General features: G+C 35.1%; 2 protein-coding genes across 5 annotated transcripts in view; both read left to right on the top strand.

The window, feature by feature from the left end:
* The window catches only part of LOC143367742 (alpha-ketoglutarate-dependent dioxygenase alkB homolog 4), a 96,559-nt gene that overhangs the window by 40,708 nt on the left and 36,464 nt on the right, over positions 1-19,387 (top strand). The window lies entirely within an intron of this gene.
* Positions 1-19,387, top strand: part of Milt (trafficking kinesin-binding protein milt) — a 97,853-nt gene that overhangs the window by 53,544 nt on the left and 24,922 nt on the right. The gene's annotated exons all lie outside the window — the stretch shown is intronic.

Genomic DNA, 19,387 nt, shown 5'->3' with positions numbered 1-19,387 from the left:
GGTCATTTGACCGGCGCGTGGTGGGAATAGTGTTAATAACTTTTTATTTTTGCATGTTATTAGATACGTGCTTTCGATCCATATAAATTTCTGGTGAAGAAAAGGTTTCCCAGAGGAAAAGTTTACCCAATTTAATTGATTACAGTGTGAATAGCTTTGCTTCTCTTTAGCAAGCCTTTACACCACAAGCTGGAGGCCACATATACTCGTGCAATAAATTTCTACAAGTCTACAGTTACGTGTGTAGCCGGCTTAACGTTTCGTCATAAATTCCGTTCAAATTTCCCTCCCGCGTGTCACTAGTGTGCGCGCGCATGCTGCGCGCGCAGCTTGCCTCTGACAGCTATGCGACATGGCGCCGTAGCAGTTTCGTCGCCTATTTCGTTCCACGCTTTTCACGTGCTTTCGAACGATAAAACGCAACTCCTTAGTGACTGAGGCGCGTCGTCTTTTAACCGGAACGTCCACTAGTGCCTGAACAAACAATTAATAGTTAAGCTGCAAGAAAATCAGTGAAATGTGCCCGGTGAATCCTCTGACGTCAGAGGCGGAGATCTAGTGTGTTGAATGGTAAGTATTTACTGTGAAATGAACGCAGTGCTTCCGACAAGTCGACTAATACACTCCGTTCCTACGAATTTCTATTCCGCCCTGTCACCGACGATAACATTACCCATCATTCTTTAGAATAAGTCGAGCTTTATCGAAAAATACACTTGGACGATGGTTGCTAATTTCCACCGAGATGGTCGAGATTGTAGAAACAATTTTTTCGGCAATGTTTACGTAAACAGAGGCACGTTGGAAACTTCACTAGAGCTTTTGCGAACGCCGGCTAGCTGTACTTCCGTGCAGAGATGAATCACGTTGCAACCTTTGTAACGGACGCCATTTTTAAAAGAAGCCACCTTCGGCCCTTTTACCTTGTTTTTATTTTTATTTTTCATATTTTTAGTTCGGAAGGGTACGCTGCTTGTGGGAAACGTGTTTTACATTGTACAGCGCCTAGGAGAGATGTGCGATGTGTATTCGTTTAAAGATTTCTATCGACCGAATGATAAATAAAAAGAATTTTTAACAGAAATTGAACCTTTAATAATCTCTCACAATACGAAATATTCCACACTCCCGTTTGCTAGCGAAATACACTCTGCCGCGTTTATTTAAAACGCGCAACTAAACAAACAAGATTTCCCGAAGTAAACAGTTTCGGATGATAGAATTATTCTATCAAGATCACTCATTCGCTTTTTATTTGACACAGTTTCCTTATCGTTATCGTGTTTTATATTTCTGCAACAATTACGATGTTACTGTTCGACCACAACGTTCGGTTTCGTGAATTCTTGTTTCGTAATGTACGCAATTTACGGACACGGTGAATGATATTTTGAAAAGTGCACGTTAGCAAAATAGTACGTAGAGAGAAGCCAGATAAATGTGAGAATTGTATTAGCTCGCTGTTTGGCATTGAAACATCACGCGAGACTCGCATCGTAGAGATTTCCGCGAACGAAGAGGAGTGAATTAACGTGGGGCACGTTCTTCTTGCGGTGTTTAAGATTTACGCTGAAGAAATCGTGACGGACGAGTGCGGAGATTATTTGGTCGTTGTCTCCGTATGTTGCGCAACACGCAGATTGATGCACTCCGCCACGTGGTAGTTTCCAGTTCGCGAAACCACAGTTGTTTCGTATCATTATTCGCCGGCATTCCGCGACCATTCCAATTTACAGAAATTGTTTCGCCCTGCACGTTACGTCACTTTTTCTTCACTTTTTTTTTATATGCATTACGCGGGGTTTTTTTACGAAACCAATCGTCGATTTCTTGGTACTTGAATTATTAGCATATTTTATACCCCAAGCTACGGTAGTCGACAGGCGAGGAAAATGATTTCCATATTGAAACTGAAGTCTGTTTAAATCTAAATGTATTAAACGTGTGTCATGTACTTGAGTTTTTAATCGAACAAAGTTCGTACATTTTACATTTGTCATCTTCGTGGCTAGGGTTTGTCGCTTTTTGAAAACCGTTTCTGGGATAAATTTCTAAAATTCGGAAAACGATTTTAGATACTAGAATTAATCTGTAAAAATTAATTCTTTATTTAATTAACACAGTTAATATTTTTACTTGAAATTGGCACAAGCATGTTGTTGCAAAATTTTAGGTACTGTAAAGCTAATCTTCGTGAGTTCATATTTGCTGGAGAAAAATACCAATTGAAACATATTAATTTCATATTATAATTCATATTTTGTTCGGATATTAGTATATTTTAGTTTCTATCTATTTGGTTTCGTATAGATGGAGTAGCTATATTTTATTTTGTTATATTTTTGTAATTGCCCAAATATTAAAAACTCAAGAATTTTGAAATCAGTATAAATATTTCTATATATATTCTAAAAATTCGAAATCTGGTGGAACTGGGTTTTTGGAACACTGGAATTCGATAATCGTTATTTTTTTTTTTAAATCTTCCTTTCTAAACTCGGTTATTTTGGATACTGAAATTGGGAAACCGTTTTTTCTCGAAAATCTTTTTTTTCTTCAAATTTTTGTTTTTTCAAAACTCGGTTATTTTGGAATACTGGAATTGGAAATCCTTTTTTTTTCAAAAAATTTTTATTTTCAAAATTTTATTTTTCTCAAAACTCGGTTATTTTGAAATACTGGAATTGGAAATCCTTTTTTTTTTCAAAAAATTTTTATTTTCAAAATTTTATTTTTCTCAAAACTCGGTTATTTTGGAATACTGGAATCGGAAATCGTTTTTTTTTTCTTCAAAATTTTATTTTTCTCAAAACTCGGTTATTTTGAAATACTGGAATTGGGAAACCGTTTTTTTTTTTTGGAATACTGGAATTCGAAAACCGGGTTTTTAAGAAGTTCAAATTTTGTATAAACCCTATTCGCGGCGTTTCATTAAAAATAATTTTTCACTTGATTTTTTAAATAATTCTCTCCAAACATGACGCGCCGCTCGAACCCCACTCGCGAGAGGGATTCAGATCGCGCCAGGTATCCGCAGCGTGGGGTCAGGGCTTAAAAGCGTCAGCGGTTCTGGTAAAGCGTAAAATCAGTAACAGGAGCGAGTAGCGATTGCTGGGTAGCCGCATCCTTTGTTCTTATAAATAAAAGATGAGTGCGGTGGACACTGTTTTATCAGTCCGGTTCATGCTCTTATGCAAGCTCGGGGCTCGTGGAAAAATCAATAATCACCTGCGACATTTCTCTGCCTTAGGCCAGCCACGTCAGAATCATTCCGAATCTTCATCTCGACTGTTCTACCGTGCACTAACGTTAATCCATCCGCCATACGGTCTCTGTTGACGATGAGATCAAAAGTGATACACATCCATTTCAAGGGAACGCCGCATAAGCAGGCAAAGATCGTTAAAGTATTAGGCTTGTATCCTGCCGCTTGCGTAGACACCCGATAGTTTACGAGATGTTGCACAACTAAGATCGTGTTCCGTAGAAGCTATTCCACGTCAAAGCGAACAGCTGAAAAACTGAGTATCACCGATTCTCTTAAAAATTACAGCATTTGTCGATAACCTTGCAAAAACAAAGTACACTGAATTCAACGGCCTATGTCAAATAGTTTTCGAAATATTTAATGTTAAAGTCTCGAGAATTCGAACAAGATCAGCTGACGCGTCATCACTTAAGGGGTGATGCTCAGTCAGGAGCCCGAAAAAAGGGTGGTCTTTGGGAATTTTTTACTCAAAAGCTACAGCACATTTCTCAGAAAATCTTTTTTCCTTTTAAGGATTGCATCTAGTACCGTGCGTCGTATTTTTTTTGTTTAAAAATATTTATAAATAACTGAGTTATTGTCTATCACTCGAAGGTTCTCTAAAAAAAGGGATTCTGCGGTGACCACTGCTGCTGGAAAGTCGATCATCGAAAATAAAAATTTCAAAAGAAGTTACTTATTATGTTATATTATCTAGTATTTGAACGAAGGATTTTTCGAAATTTTGATTTTGGGAAAACGTGGCTGATGTTTAAAGTAAAAGTTTCAATTTTTATCATAAATCGCGCCTGGTTTTCGTCAATTAAAGGAAAACTAAGCATCGGATAAAAAAATCCTTTGCTCAAATACTAGATAATATAATATAATAAGTAAATTCTTTTGAATTTTTTATTTTAGATGATGGTCACCGCAGAAGCCTTTTTTTAGAGACCCTTCGAGTGAGATGGACTATAACTTAGTTATTGATAAATATTTTTAAATAAAAAAATTACGACGCACGGTACTAGATGCAATCCTTAAAAGGAAAAAGGATTTTTTGAGAAATGTGTTATAGCTTTTGAGTAAAAAATTTCCAAAGACCACCCTTTTTTCGGGCTCCTGACTGAGTATGACCACTTAAACTATAATAACTCAGTCATTTTTAAAGATAATGCCACCGTCTTGGGTTCATTTTAAAGCTGAAGACATGCTTCCTCGAACTATATATAGAATATTTTGTTTATTGTTAATAAACTTAACAGTAATCGATGTCAAAGTTTTAAACCGCGATTTGACGTCGTTCCCATCCACGGTCCGGCTTGAAAAAAAAACATTCGATTCGTTAAGTCTTCAACTAATAAATACCTCCTCAAAAAAGTGGAGAGATTTTGGGAACAGTTAACAAAAAAATAAAACCTACGATATGGTCAGTCCGCACGCACGTGTTTTTAAAACAATAGCCTAGCGTGGGAAACTATTTATATACGATGGGTTAAAACAAATTTTTCCTTCAGTGTTTTCGGTATTCTCGAGAAAAATAGTAGGAACATCTGCTACCAACTATTGCTAATCTTTTATATGTTCAGCAGATATTCCTAATCGCGATTTGAAACTTCGACATGGATCACTGTTAAATTTATTAACAAAAAACAAAACACCCTATATACCGTTTGAGAAAGCATTCCTTCAGCTTTAAAATGAACCCAAGTTTTCTCAAGTTATGTTTTAATTTGCATAACGATCCGTTAATATTTACTCAAGTTATCGCAATTTATGTTTAAAGAAATAATGATTTTGGTCGAAGAAATTTTTTGTTTATAATTTTTATCTCGAATACTAATGATTGGATAAACAAGCTGTAAATAGAAAAAATGTTTGTCGTGACGAGCTTTACAACGCTATATTTTTTAAAATTCAGTTTAACAACATTTAATTTTCCAATCTGTCTTAGCGTTTGGACAATAATTTTTCCCATTTTCGAGCGCTAGTAATTGCATCCGACCCTTCAATTGCTCGTAGGCTGATGCTTTAATTGTACCTGCGGCTTCACAGTTCGCTTGCAGATGATAGTTCAGTGGCTATGCCCTTGTACAGCTCCTCCGTAATCGCGCGACCTGACTAGCAGGTGACCAAAAGTGGAAACGCCTTTTTCTGACGAAACCACCTTTGTTACCCACATTTCACTTTATTTTTTTAGCTTCCTTTCAGACTGTAGAGAAAGTCCTCAACACGTGTGTAAAGAATCATACATTCTTAGAATCTGGATGAAAATAAATATTACAATTTGCATTTTAAAAGGTACTTAAGGGGGGGGGGGGGTATGCATAGTCAGCTTTCGAAAAAGATCGCGATTTCCCGGAATTTTTTTTGGAATATCTACTGTATATTTTTTTTTACAATTATTCGCTTATTTTAACCCTTAACTGGTATACTGTTTTTGGTAAACGTGGCTGGTACACTGGGGTCGTGGCAGACCCCAAATAAGAAAGGACACAGAAATTTGTAAAGTCGACATTAGATGAACCTCTATGAATACCTATTTTGTTCGTGGGTAATGTATAAAATAATAGATACGTAGAAAGTTAAACTATTATGAACAAATTAATTAGAAATTCAGTTTACAAACTTAGACAACCAAATATTTTGCAGCGAACCTTGCGTGCTTGGGGTCATGACTGACCCCAGGATACTAGTTAAGGGTTAAAAGTACACGTATAGAGAAACTTTCAGTAATTTTACTATAGAAAAACATTAAAAAATAAACGAATAACAGCCATTCTCGCTGAAGCTGTTTCGATAAAGGCGCTAAGCGGTGAGCAAGTTTTCTCTGATCCGGGTCATCTAAAATTGAAAATTCAAAAACATTCTGTTACTATATGGTTAAATTCAGTAGATGAACGAAGGCTTTTTCGAGAAAGTTAATTTTTGACAAAATCGCGGCCGTTTAACGCAACACCACGCTTATTCGATGTCTGAATTGTTCGTTTTTCGTTAATTAAAAATAGAGTTTTTGTTAAAATAAAAAATCCTTCGATCATGTACTAGTCTTTGGTATATAAAAGAAGTCTGCAAACGTTTAGACCAATCGATACAGTGGTTTTCGAAATATCTTGCTCACCGATATCAAAACGGCTTCCGCGAGAATTGTTGTTATTCGTTAATTTTTTAATGATTTTCTATAAAAAAAAAATTACTGAGAGTTGCTGCATATATGTACTTTTAAAATAAGCGAAAAGTTGTAAAAAAATATACAGTAGATATTCCACAAAAAATTCCCGAATCTCGCGTTCTTTTTCGAAAGCTGACTAGGCATAACCCCTTAAGGGGTCTGGGTTAGGTTGGGTTTGACGTCACCACGCCACCCCACCAGCGCGGTAAACTAAACTACTAGGCCTGGGTTAGGTTGGGTTAGGGTCTGGCTTAGGCCGCCTGACTGTATAACCCCTTAAGGAGGGGGGACACCACGGTAACGGCCCGAATAGTAAAGGTATCTTTGGAAATTTATTAAAAGCAAACTACGCGATGAATCTTTTTTAAACTTTCAGGGCTTTTTATTGGATACTTAAGTTATACGAATATATTTTTTAAAATTTATTTAAAGCAGATTTATATGCTGTACAGGACTAGTAACTTAACGCTGCAAAAAATTTCCGCTGACATGTTTCACAGTTTTCCGACGAAACGGTTCTTTGGAAATCAAAAAACCAACAAGTTTTAGAAACTATATTCGCATGGCTATGGTACGACGGCTTCGGTTTTGGAAATTTTGAAAAATAACAAAATGGCGAGCCTCTGAAAAAAATTGTGAAATTTGGTTCTAGTAAATTAACCTCTTTCGTTAAAAAAGAAATAGAAGTAAACGACCAGTTAAAAAAATCTGTCGACGTGCCATAGCCACACGCATATAGTTTCTAAAACATTTTGGTTTGTCGCTGTTAGAAGCACCGTTTCGCTGACGAAGTTTTCTGAAAATCTGTCAACCAGATTTTTTGCAGCGCAAACTTGCTGGTCCTGTACAGCTTGTAAATCTGCTTCAAATAAATTAAAAAAAATATATTCGTATAACTTAAGTATCCACTAAAATCTCCTGAAAGTTTAAAAAAGATTCATTACGTAGTTCGCTTGTAATAAATTCCCAAAGATACCTTTACTTTTCGGGCCGTTACCGTGGTGTTATTCACGTGGCGTATAATTTTTTATCATTTTTTATTACCTTTGAATTGCACTGCACAGAAGCGACTTGCTCCAGGTTAGAGGAAATAAGAGGAGGCACAGTCACGCGATAGAAAGATTATTCCTTGCAGTCGTTGAGAAATTTTCCAAGTGATGGAAAATTCAATAGCCGTCTGGAAGCCGCAGACGCAGTTCCCGACTATTTTTAGCTAACAAGCGCGAATTTTTATGCAAATCGTATAGGTGAACCGCCTGCAAACCGGCACGCAGTTGTAGATAACAATGGACGTTATATCAGAAATTGATCCTGTTATTTGCTCGTGTTACAACACCGTCAAGAATGAATGATGAAAACGCGAGAACTTTCCCATAGATATTGCATGTTACACCTTCGGTTAATAACAGCTGCACATACTCGGAGCATCTTCTTACAATTGATTTTTGCAATTTTATTTTCATACCTTCGTCCATGCGAAATACAAGTCATATGATATTACATAACACTAAGGCTTATATTCGCTAATTTCAAGGCGACTAGATAATTATATATTTCTGCATTTCAATCGATAATTCCTTATCGCTTATCAAGCTTCCTTTTTACGTCTAACTTCAACGCGATTTTAACCTCAAGATGCTCGATATTAATGAACTTTTTTCGAAAAGAAAACTGAATCCGGTAGAGAAAATTAATGGTAACACACTTAGTACTAATGATCATATAGCATCGCTAATTTTCAAAGCAGCAGTTTACTCTCTTCTTGCTGGTAATTTTGTTCCTGTACTATTTTTTGGATTTAATATTCATTGACATTAATATTCATTGGAAATATTATTAATATTTTTTGGATTTAATATTCGTTGGAAATATTATTAATAGTTTTTGGATTTAATATTCATTGGAAATATTATTAATATTTTTTGGATTTAATGTTCATTGGAAATATTATTAATATTTTTTGGATTTAATGTTCATTGGAAATATTATTAATAGTTTTTGGATTTAATATTCATCGGAAATATTATTAATATTTTTTGGATTTAATTTTCATTGGAAATATTATTAATATTTTTTGGATTTAATATTTCATTGGAAATATTATTAATATTTATTGGATTTAATATTCATTGGAAATATTCTTAATATTTATTGGATTTAATATTCATTGGAAATATTCTTAATATTTTTTGGATTTAATGTTCATTGGAAATATTATTAATAGTTTTTGGATTTAATATTCATTGGAAATATTATTAATATTTTTTGGATTTAATATTCATTGGAAATATTATTAATATTTTTGGGATTTAATATTCATTGGAAATATTATTAATATTTTTTGGATTTAATGTTCATTGGAAATATTATTAATATTTTTTTTATTTAATATTCATTGGAAATATTATTAATAGTTTTTGGATTTAATATTCGTTGGAAATATTATTAATATTTTTTGGATATAATATTCATTGGAAATATTATTAATATTTTTTGGATTTAATATTCATTGGAAATATTGTTAATATTTTTTGGATTTAATATTCATTGGAAATATTATTAATATTTTTTGGATTTAATGTTCATTGGAAATATTATTAATATTTTTGGATTTAATATTAATATTTTTGGATTTAATATTCATTGAAAATATTATCAATATTTTTTGGATTTAATATTCATTGGAAATATTCATTGACAATGCTGCATATTTTCCCCTTAGGGGTCATCCTTAAATTATGTAAGGTTTTTTTGGCAGGGGGGTCGCGAATTTCTTACGTTTTCTTACGGGGGGGGGGGAGTCAGGTAGCGTCTTATGTAATATTTTTTTACCTAATTTTTAATAAATACAAATTCTATCATTAATGTTCCAGAAAAGTAGTTTTAGTTTAAATTTCCCGAAACCGAGTTAAATGAATTACAGTGGCGGACGAAAGAAAGTTTACACCTTTTGAAATCGCATAACTTTTTTAGAATTGGTCCAAACGACTTGAGTTTTTTTTTTGAGAAGCTGGATGGAAGAGTTTGCTAAGTGGCGCGTTTCGTCGATTTGAAAAAAAATTGCAATTGGTCGGAATACTAAAAAAAAAATAGTAAAGGTTGTTTTTCGACTTATTCTCCTGCAATGAAAATTAAATCGGTTAACGTTGCTCCGAGCTAAAAACGCTTAAAGATCGCAGAATAAGGTCGAGAATCGCTGATTTCAGGATTTTTGAATTTTCATTACAGGTTCAAGAAAAAAAATTTAGAACAACGACCTTCACTATTTTTTTTTCGCTATTCCGACCAATTACAATTTTTTTTCCAAACCGACGAAATGCGTAACTTAGCAAACTAATCCTAGCTTCTCAAAGAAACTAAATTTGATTGGGCCAATTTAAAAAAAGTTATGTAATTTTAAATATACCGTATATAAACCTTTAAAACAATTTCAATAACTGAAAAAATGGAGGGAGGGGTAAGAATTCGCCAAAAATACCCTTAAGTAATTTAAGGACGGCCCCTTACGCTTCGACGGATTCTGTACAAAGCATAATATTTTGCAGTCATTTTTCTCAGAATCAAACCGACAATTTACGAAGCTGAGAAAGAATTCGAAAAATATTCAAGTATTTTTCTCTGCGATGATGCACACTTGTACAGTCACTCACAAAAGTATCCGTCCACCCTACATGTAGCATATTTTACATATTAAATCGGTTTAAGAATTCGCAATTATAAATTAATTCACATCAATCTGAACCTTAATTAATATACTTTTGTTTTGGGTGTATTTTATTGAAAAATTGTACACACTCTATTTAAAAAAAGTATTATTATCCATAAAAGTAAAAAAGATCGTGCTAAAAAATATTCCCCACATTCAATATTTAATTTATGCAAATATATACATTATAATTTTCTGTGAAATTCAGGCTTATTTTGCTCCAGTCTTCTAAAATTTCTTTGAGTATTCCTTCAGTAGATGCTACTAACTAAAAATATATTAATCAACGTGCATACTATTGTAAATTATAACGAGTGCCTAATTCTGAATTTAACGTTACTTAAGTAAAATATCTCGATATTTCTCACAGAAACCTTAAAACATTCTGTACACATTTCTGTTCGTTCTGTACACTTTCAATGTATAACGAACAAGTGGACTTTAAGACTCAAGTTGGAGTCGTGTATTCATAAAGCCAATAGCTCTCAGCTATTTTTTTGCTCGAAAGTATTCTAAAGCCAATCCCAGCTCGCCAAACGTAATTATTATTTTTAAACAGCTCGTAAACTATTGGGCGTCTGCGCAGATGGTCGAACATTGCTGCGATGGTTTTTGGTTCTTTCGTAGTTACTCCTCACTCGTGTGCACTTTCAATCAATATCATCTCCTAAGTTTACATTGTTCATTGGCACGGCGTAATTTTTTCCACCGAAATGACTGTTGTCGAAGACCAAATTTTTTAACAGTCGCTATAGGCGAAATCGAAAGGAATGCAACCTTCGTCCAAGTGTATTTTGCAACGCAGTTCCAGGGCCTTCGAGAAGTATTACAATGCCATCTTGGAAAGTAGTGCTGTGATATAAAATTAATATTTAGCATTGGAATATAATTTTAGCGGGCAGGCTCTAATTTAGAATCTCGCGTATCTCGAAAAACATTAGGGAATAATAGTTTCTCAAACACCTTAAAATAGAATCTATAAACAGTTTAATCGTTTTTTAATATACGTTTTCGTACGATGTCGCGCAGGATTCGAACTTGAAATATCTTCGTTGTTTTCAGTAAAGCGAAAGCAACGTCTGAGAAAAGGAATGTTTTGTTTGGGAGGAACAAATAGTATGATAAAAATCATATAGAACTTCGAAAAGGAGATAAAGTGGTTTTAATGAACGTGGGTCTATAAATTAGTGGTCCTTAAAATATTCGGTCTTGTTATCTAAAAAGTGTCTCTAATGCAGGGATGTCGAACTAGCGGCTCCCGAGCCGCAGTGGCTCCTTCCCCTCTTCGCCTGCTCCGCAGAGCCGTAGGAGAACGGCCCCCTCCACACCTACTTCACTCCTCCCGGGGCCGCACTCCCTCCCTGCCGGGTCTCGCGCAACGCCTGGAGAAAAATAAGTGGTGGGGGAACCGGCTGGCCCGGTGCCCGACTCGTGCGACGCCTGGAGAAAAATAAGTGGGGGAACCGGCTGGCCCGGGGCCCGACTCGTGCTGCTCTCGGAGTGGGGGAGTTCCACACTCCTGCTCTAATGCTTCGTGATACTGTCGAATTGCTGGTAGAATAAAATGAATCTTGGACATTTTAAGTAATATAGAAATTAAGAAAAAATGTCACAGATATGGGAAACTGCTACTTGAAGCAAATCTCAAAATTACTAAAAGTGAGGAGAAAAATTTCTCAAAATATCGACTGTTCTACAACACAAGTAATCGTATACAGAATTTATTCTGAGTTTATAAAATGTCTCAAAGACGATTTGTTTGCAAACCTGTACTTATTCAAATTTTCTTTTATTCGCAGATTCTGTTAACCAGTTAACTTTATATTTATAATTCTGAGGCACCCTACATACACACTATAATTTAAGGGGACATTCTACTCTCTCCCCCGAAAAATCGGCCACTTTTCGGTGGTGGTTTTTATAATGAAATAAACACTTAACGTTTTCGAATTTTCTGGGGGTATGTTCTACCAGTCTTGAAATACAAGAAAAAAATCTTTGTGGTTTGTTTATTTCATTTGTTTAGTATTTACCCCTTAAACGAAATTAATTTCAATCTCCCGACTTCGAATTTCATAGATCCCAGGGGCCTCCATTTCTGTGTCAAAACTGACCTCATTCATCCCCCCTAGAAGGTGAAACTAGGTGCGGTATACCTGCATCTTGTAAATAGAACGGAGGTCTTTAACTCGTAGTTTTATCGGCGATAAATATGAAATAACAGGCATACATACGTGAGAGCAGCAGATGAAGCATTAACGTGGAAACAAGGGCATAATCAGGCGAGTTTAAAGAGGTCATGTGCCATATAGTGTCATTATAAAGTTGGGAAGAACAATACATCTTAATTGTGGAGCAAATCTACAGTGGCTCACAGCCATAATCGTACACTCTTTAAAATCGCATAACATTTTTAAAATTGGTCCAAACGACTTGAGTTTTTTTGAGAAGCTAGAAGGATTAGTTTGCTAAGTGACATGTTTCATGGTTTTGAAAAAAATGCAATTGGCCGGAGTGGCAAAAAAAAAATAGTAAAGGTATTTTCAACTTTTTTTGGGAGCCTGTAATGAAAATTCAAGAAACCCGTTTGTAGATTGAAGTGAGTTATATACGTGTCTGAAATTTCATGAAAATCGGTTAACGTTGCTCTGAGCTATACCGGATGTCATTTAAGAAGGAACCCGTTTCGCGCATGTAGAATGAGCTGATTGGCTCCGAAAAAGCGTTGGTGGGGGTACAGCCAATAGTGGCTTCTCCCGGCACCAATGAGCGTCAACCTGCGCAGAACCGGTCTAAACTCGTCGGTCGGCAGGTTCCTTCTTAAACGACATGGAGTATATAAACGCTTAAAGATCGCAGAATAAGGTCGAGAATCGCAGAAATCCCCAAAATCAGCAATTCTCGCTTTATTCTGCGATCTTTAAGCGTTCATAGCTCAGAGCAACGTTAACTGATTTTCATGAAATTTTAGGCACGTATATAACTTACTTAAATCTACAAACAGGTTTTTTGAATTTTCGTTACAGGCTCATTAAAAAAAAAGTTTAAAAACGACCTCCTATTTTTTTTTTTTGCTATTTCGACCAAGTGTATTTTTTTCAAAACGACGAATCACGTTACTTAGCAAACTAATCCTTCTACCTTCTAAAAAAAACTCAAGTCGTTTGGATTAATTTTAATAAAGTTATGCGATTTTAAAGATTGTACGATTATGGCTGTGAGCCACTGTACCAAACACTTGCACTCCTCGAATGCAACATTTCACATGTTTCATTTATAAATGTTTGAATAAAATTATGGACAGATGTAGTACGATGCAAACTTTATTATTTCATTGATCTCTTTTAAAAAGATTCATGTCCCACGTGAAGAGAATTTTCAGTGAGCTTCAGCTTTTAAAAACTGATGTTTTGAAGAAAAAAAGCTGGATATTTATCTTACTATTTGTTCTCCTAAATTAAATATCTCGGCGACGTATTTCTTTCAATCGCTGGAACAACGAAGTTATTTTAGATTTCAATTTCAGGTGACAGATTTTATGAGTTTTAATGATATATACAGGGTGTTTCGTTTTTGGTGGTACACTAAGTACATTTGATTCTCGGACACGAACCGCAGTAAAGAGGTCGGTCGGCCCCTCCTTCGCGCGCTGCGCAAGGAAGATATAGGGAGCGCCTAGGGTAGGGGGGAGGGGGGAGGGGGCGTGGTTTCATTGGATGAGTGCGGCTGGTGTCCGAGAATCAAATACACTCGGTGTACAAGCAGAAGAGTGGCGATTTTACATGAAAAAAAACAAGTAAAAGACTCGCTTGGTTTTCGAGAAGGCTAAAAAATTTATTAACATTTCGAGAAATGTGTCCTGGGGCAGCAAAAATTCTCCCTCGGTGCACGCGGTTCTACTTTACAAATTAATTTTTTTTTTACATTTTCTTAAAGAATATTGTTTCAAAAATGTGAGTGCAAAGTTACAGGTGTTTTTGAACTTTAAACGCGTTTTTCTCAAAACCATGTTTTCTAAATGGCTGCCATAATATCTCAAGATCTTCTTGACGAATTGCTTCCAAATTTTTTGTGCACCTTCGCTGCACGTGTCTTCATCGTTCGTACTAAAATTTATAAATAATAATGTTTTTTTCTCAGCTTTTTACTCCGCGAAAGGTACGGAAAACGTGGAAAAATCGATAGTCAAATTTCAAAAGGTCGCGCTTTTTTTAATGGTCGAGTTCTTGCTTTTATTTTGGTACCGGTTATAGCCAAGCTCGTCTTGATTAAGAATCACTTCAGTTTTTTTTTATTTGAAGTGAACAGAATAGCCGATATTACGCCCAACCATAGGAAGTCTCTTTTTTTTTAAAGAATGCGTTCGAACGCCTGCACTGCCACGAATTCGAATTGTTTCTCTCTACAAAAATTTGTAAACGTTACCGAAACATGGATAAAAATACGAACCAAAGTTTGACGAAAACAATTGTACAGACGCTCTATAAAAAAATACCAAAGATTGTGTAAAAAAGCGCGTCTGGAACTAGAGTACACCCTTTTAGGGGCCGCCCTTAAATTACGTAAGGGTAATTTTGGCGACTTCCTACCCCCTCCGTCCCCCAGTATAAGAATTCGTAAGATTTGATATTCCAACCCCCTTCTTACGTAATATTTTTTACATTTAATTTTTGCAGTTATTAAAATTCTATAAAAGGTTTATATAATTCATTTCACTCGGTTTCGGGAAATTTAAACTGAAACTACTTTTCTGGAACATTAATGATAGAATTTGTATTTATCGAAAATTGGATTAAAAAATATTACGTAAGACACTACCTGACTCCCCTCCCCCTCTGTAAAAAAATTTAAGAAATTCGCGACCCCCTCCCTCGCGCAAAAGCCTTACGTAATTTAAGGGCGTTAACCCCTCAATCCAACATCAGTTTTCTCGAAAACGAAGCGAGTTATACCCAAATTTTATCCGACATTTTTAACTTCCTTTTTCGTGCAGAACCACCACCCTTCCGCCTGTACCACCGAGTACAAAAAAGACACTGTGGAATGGTAAGCCGTTGGCGAATTTAAGGAGTCTCATAATCCTCGTCGCGTATGATAACACAGTCATTCTGTGGACTATATTTATTACAATTCAGTACGTAGTAGGGGCCAGTGTGTCTTTGATACGAACAGCCTCAAAGTTATCCTTACACTACGTGTATAGTGGCGCCTATTTAGTTGAACGAACCATCCACACCACGCGCTTTTGTGCGACTATTTTCGCATTCGTACACAGTGAAGCGCAATCTGCTACCCTTCCCTTCGTATTTTGTATTTTTATTATTAATTTTTAAAGCTTCAAACCACCTATGTGCATTAGGGTGGAACGAAATATAGGGGCAAAATATTTTTTTATTATTCATGACTTCTAATAGTGGGCAAATGTTGCCTTTTATGAAGTTATTTAAGCTGTGGAAGTTTGATCTTGATCGACAAATTTTTTGAGGTGCCACAAGCCATTCAAAAATTTATATTTATTGATTGTGTGACTTTTGAATGGCTTGCGGCAGCTCAAAAAATTTGTTGTTCAAGATCAAACTTTCACAGCTTAAATAACATTATAAAAGGCAACTTTTGCCCACTGTTAGAAGTCAGGAATAATAAAAAAATATTTTGCCCCTATATTTCGTTCCACCCTGATGCGTATCAGTGCCGCCTTAACCTAGATGCGAAAGAAACAGTCGCCTCAGGACCTCGGAGCTCAGAGGGACTCGGAAAAATTGGAAAATTAAAACAAGGGTTATAAAAGTTAGAAAAAAATGAAAATGGGCCCTCCAGCTGTGACGAAAAGAAAACAACGAATGCACCAGATTTTAAAATGATGCATTTTCGTGGAATGTCCCCGCGTTTAATCTCATTTATTTAATTTTTTAATACCTATTCACTTCGCGTGTTATATAATAATTTAGAGAGCCACATATGGAGTTCGCCTTAGGGCCCCGAAAACGATAAGACGGCACTGATGTACAGTAGCGTGCAAAAGTATGCGGCCACCCTTTAAAATCGCATAACTTTTTTAAAATTGATCCAAACGACTTGAGTTTTTCTGAGAATCTAGAAGGATTAGTTTGCTATGTAACGTGATTCGTCGTTTTGAAAAAATGCACTTGGTCGGAATAGCAAAAAAAAATAGTAAAAGTCGTTTTTTAAACTTTTTTTTGTATGAACCTGTAATGAAAATTAAAAAAAAAAACGTTTGTAGGTTTAAGTAAGTTGTATACGTGCCTAAAATTTCATCAAAATCGGTTAACGTTGCTCTGAGCTATAAACGCTTAAATATCGCAGAATAAAGTTGGAAATCGCTGATTTTCAACCTTATTCTGCGATATTTAAAAAAAAAATTAGTTAAAAAATCCCAAATTTTGCTATGTTTTTAGCCACAAAAATAAGACCCCCCCTTACGAAATTCCCAAAATCAGCGATTTTCAACTTTATCCTGCGATATTTAAAAAAAAATTAGTGTAAAAAATCCCAAATTTTGCTATGTTTTTAGCCACAAAAAAAAGATCCCCTCTTACATACCCATCGTACGAACTTCAGTCGTCGCGAAGAAGGGAAAATTAAGGTTGCTGTAGCTAAAAATAAATTTCACTTTGAAGGGAGCTGCGAAACATTAATTTCAAACAACTCTACATAATTGTTGCGAAAGAAATTCTGCTTCGGACCAATCATAAAAATTGGCGAACGTCCACAATGAATCATTGTACTTTCTGTAAGGGTAACTTTAAAGCGTGTATAAAGACATACCGATCTCCACTCATTGCCAGTGCTAATTTGCAGCAAATATAGTTAATCAGTATTACTTAATTTTTTACATAAATCAATGATGTTATTGTATGTTGTGCAGGATATATGTGGAACACTTTTTTGTAGGCGACGAAGGTAATGGGCTTCCCTTAACGAGGTACTGACTAATAAGTGTGAAATATTGCAAACCGCATAGGTACGCGAAAGCATTCGAACGGTGGTGTGCTTATAATTTTTATTGATACAATTTACACAACGTTTTTAGTAAATATCTGTATACGCTGCTGACCTACAGATTGCAGTCACTCTGTGTACTTAAGGGAAACGGGAATTTTCTCGGCGAACAAACGAATTTAACTAGCTTTTTCATATGAAAAGATATTACAATTTATTTGAGTCAAGAATATTGCAATCGTCGCTGAAAGTGCCAATTTCGAATTCAGAGTTCAATGAAAATCGTTAAGCAATCCCCCACTTTTGGCCAATAGTTATATAAAGTTTTGATAAAATATTTATTTACCGTGCAAATGTTATGAAAACTGTTCTTATAAAGATTGATTCCCACTAGCACTCAAGGTACCCTAAAGTGAAATGCACGCCAGGCCCATACGGTCAATTTTGGTTTTCGTATCTTGGAAGCAGTGACGTGTTTCACTGCTATTTTATTTACTTTATTCGTTCATACATACAGCCACCATTAAATTCAATAAGTTTTTCTCAGCGCGAAGCCAGTTTGTGGGTTCCAGATTTGTATCCATTTTGTATTCCGTTTTTATGTGAGTTATATTTTTAAACGTTTTTCGGTTAAATAATTTTGTATTAACAAATTATGGAAGTCCAACGGTAGGAGTTCTGAATAATAATGACACTTTGGAGAGGAGTGTTTCCTATTATCTGGCTGCCAGCTGACAAGCTCCCGCCAGACATGACGGTAGACAAGGTTGTATAACTCCGCTATTTTAAAACTTGGAGTAATAAATAATGTATGAAAATAAAGCTAAAATGTTGCCTAATATCTGCTTAAAAAATGGCGATCTTTCACTGAAAAATTACCTCAGAAAAAAAAGTATAAATTTACCCATTCTTTTAGGCCTAAACGGTGTACCCTTAAGGTGCGATTCCACGGCGCGTGGCTAGCTTAAGCTGGAGGCGCACGGTGGTTCGAATAGAGGAAAAAAATAATTTTTTGAATGTTAAGTACACAGAATTTTTTCAATACAATTCCATAGCAGGATAGTTGAAGGACCAGAACCAACAAGAATTTTCTGTAAATACCATTAATTTATAAGGAAATTACAACATGAAATTTGAGGAACAGAACACCTGCAATTTTGAGTTACAAATGCACTATCTTACAAGTAAAATTTAAAGTATCTGCAATTTAAAAAAAATAGCAATTTTGTAATTTGATTATGTTAATACTGAACAAATAAATTACACGAATTAAGTCAATGGCACCATCGTTGATTTCAGTAGGACACAAGTTGAACAAAGAGGTATCTTTAATAATAGAATCGAAGTTTAATTAGACGTAATTTTTTTGCGATAGTTAGCGTCAAGGTAAGGCTTAATACTAGTGGTGCATTATACCTTTGAGTACATAACCAAACAGGTTTCAGCTGCGTAAACCTGCGGCTTTAGTGCCGGGAGCATTTTTTCTATAACTTTTATCAGTATTTGGAGTATCTTGCTTTCGTTTTTCATAATATCGAAAAATGTTTTAGATAAAAGTTAAATTGTTCATAGGAGGCTATAATTTAATGTAATTAGTTTTTTTTTTATATGTGGCAGTATAGAGGACATATGTATGAAGGTCACCGATGTTTTGTTAAACGGAATCATATATTTTTTAATACATCACTGGATTCGGTTCATCATTTTCTATGGCAAAGTATTAACCTATTTATTTCGAAAAACTATTAGTTTAGGAGATATTTTAATTTAATCATTAATATTGACATACAAATATCTCCTAAACCTAAATTAATAGTTTTTCGACATTAGTAGGTTAATACTTTTTAATAGAGAATTACGAATAGAATCGATTAATGCCTTAAAAAATATGTGATTCTGTTAAAATAAACATTGTCGACTTTTATATGTCTTCTACATGTACACTAGGGTGGCTCTTATTTTCGACTTTTGAATTTTCTTCGGGACACCCCCCAGAATAGTTCCAAATAATTAAAAAAAAAGATAAATTTTGTTTCTTCTTATTTTCAGTGTTTGATATGTCATGATTGTTCCCTGAAAATTTGGGACCGAAATTCGCAAAAATATCGAAATATGAGAGTCTATATCTTCGGTATTTTGCGAACTTCGGAAATCTAATTGGCCGACTCTTTTTAACCAACTTCAAAAAGACAGAGGTTCTCAGTTCGATGTGTTTCTACGTATGTTAGTACCTATTACGTTTGCCCGCGAATTTCTCCGTAACTGCTGGACCGATTTCCGCGAATCTTATTGCATTTAGTTCATC

This window comes from Andrena cerasifolii, chromosome 4, assembly GCF_050908995.1.
Source record: "Andrena cerasifolii isolate SP2316 chromosome 4, iyAndCera1_principal, whole genome shotgun sequence".
NCBI classification, from domain to species: domain Eukaryota; kingdom Metazoa; phylum Arthropoda; class Insecta; order Hymenoptera; family Andrenidae; genus Andrena; species Andrena cerasifolii.
Note: the sequence above shows the minus strand (reverse complement) of the source record. Positions and strands in the feature narration are given on the sequence as shown.